This window comes from Octodon degus, unplaced genomic scaffold (assembly GCF_000260255.1).
Source record: "Octodon degus isolate 3935 unplaced genomic scaffold, OctDeg1.0 scaffold00048, whole genome shotgun sequence".
Classification (NCBI taxonomy): domain Eukaryota; kingdom Metazoa; phylum Chordata; class Mammalia; order Rodentia; family Octodontidae; genus Octodon; species Octodon degus.
In genome coordinates, this window is record NW_004524624.1 from 13,736,406 (window position 1) to 13,738,615 (window position 2,210).

The window sequence follows — 2,210 nt, forward strand, 5'->3', positions numbered from 1 at the left end:
CATAATCCCAGAAGTACTCAAACCCATAATTCCAACCTTGGCTCATGAATTAATCACAAACTCTTGAGTCATGCTCCAATGACTGCAAGAGGGGAGCGAATACATACAGACTATAATAGTATGGACGTATGTTTAGTCTCAAACCTCCTATTTAAATGTATCTTAGTTTCTTTTCTCATGGCTCTCATCAAAATACCCAACACCCAATTATAAAAGAAAGGTTTATTTAGCTCACAGTTTGTAGTGGCTTCACTCCATAAAGCCACTCAAAACCTCTGTGACCTCAGTTCCAGTTATGTACTTGTGGCAGACAGATACACTTCTGAGGTTCCGTAACTCAAATTTCTACGGAATAGGAAATGTCACAAGGACTATGAACCTCCCAGATGGTAGGTTCTAAAGTCAACAATGTAGCCCTTTCTCAACTAATATTAAAATTCCCTTATGTTATGGTTTGTGTCTTGTTGTTCCCCCAAGGCCTCATGGGATGGGTACTTCAAGAGTTTGCGATTAAGTCATGATCCACTGAGATTATGGGTGATGCAAGGCTGGGATTGTGAGTCTTAGTACTGCTGGGATTATGGGTATGTGTACTTGCCCCAGCCTGGAGCAGAAAGACTGAATGCAATATGAGACAGAGAGAGAGAGAGAGAGAGAGAGAGAGAGAGAGAGAGAGTGTCTTTATCTAAAATTAGTTTTTTGGGGGGCCTGCCCCTTAGCTCAGTTGTTAAAGTGGCTGCTTCCACAAAGCACTCAGCCTCAGGTTGCTGTGGTTCGATCCCCACAACTCCAGCCAGTCAAACATGCCCTGAAGGCATTTGGAGCCAGCCAAAAAAATAAATAAATAAATAAATAAATAAATAAATAAATAAAATCAGTTTTCTGTGAACTTTGAAGGCATTTGGCAAATACAGATTGGTGTCAGGGCCAATTGCAGACTAGAAAAGACAAACTGTGCCCAAAATTTGCAATGGCCACACCATGGTGTTCTGGGTCACCCTGTGCATCAGCCAGGGAACAGGGATTTTTTTTTTAAAAGTAGTTCAGGGCGCTTGTGAGTTAGCTCAGTTGTTTAAAGTGCCTGCTCAGGCAAACTCAGTCAGTTGGTTCAATCCCCATCCCCACATGCCACACCAGACCCACCCTTAAGGCAGCCTGAGACAGAAAAAAAAAAATCCTTCTCTTTAAAAAAACAAAAAACAAAAAACAAAAACAAAACAAAACAAAAAACAAACAAACAAAAAAAACAGAAGAAGAAGGTAGTTTGTATGACTGGAGATTTTTGCTGAAAGGTCCCACTTTTCCTGTATTTTATGGGCTATCCAAAATGGTACTATGATTAAAAATGTATTCTCATCTTGCCTTTGGTTTAAAAATTTAAACTGAATTCAACTTAAAGGAAGACTGTAGGTTTTATCCTCGTAGGAGGTGCAATAGAATGCAATCCAGTCCTCTCACCTGTTTATATAAATTAACATGGTAGCAAGAATAGCTGAGAATAACATTCCTGCTGTGCCTTTACAATTGAGACTCTAGGATTCTCTTCTATCTGCTAAAAGTTCAGCACATTGGTAGCAAGGGAGCTATAAACTCACTGTGTAAACACCTCTGATGCATCTACCTGGCATTCAAACTAGCCCTGTGCCCTTTCTCTTTTTCTTTTGAACCTTATTGGACACAGATTGCATTTTTTGAGCCACAGTAAAAGTTTAGAGTGGTACTTTTTCTTTCTCCTTATAGCGAGGCCTTTGCCATGTTGGTGTGGGCAACAACTGTGGTCCCAGATGACACTGTTAAAGGGGAGTGTGCCCCCTGCCCCACTGTCTTCAAGTCTCTCCTAGACCAGCACTGGATCTAACTGCAGGGATGCCAATAGAGAATATATTAATTAGCATACAGAATGAAGTCATAGGTACCACAGTGATAGATACAAGAGGCAGGTATGTGGCTTCCACTGGAAGTATGTCACTGCCTGGCTCTGTGTGTCAAGCTTCATCAGTATCCTGCATTTATGGGACATCGACTGTTTATCCCTTACTGGAAAATTGTGGGTATGTTGAAGGCTTCTGAGTTGTTCTTTTCACACTGAATATATCTGGGCATTTCTTTTTTTTTTTCAAAATTTTATTGATAAACAGCAATGAGACAGTTTCAAATCAAATCGGAAGTACAGTTTCAACAAATAATACACTGCATATATTCTTCTTAGT

General features: G+C 40.1%; 1 pseudogene; it reads left to right on the forward strand.

The window, feature by feature from the left end:
• Positions 1 to 1,942: 1,942 nt before the first annotated feature.
• Positions 1,943 to 2,210, forward strand: part of LOC101581525 — a 12,446-nt pseudogene continuing 12,178 nt past the window's right edge.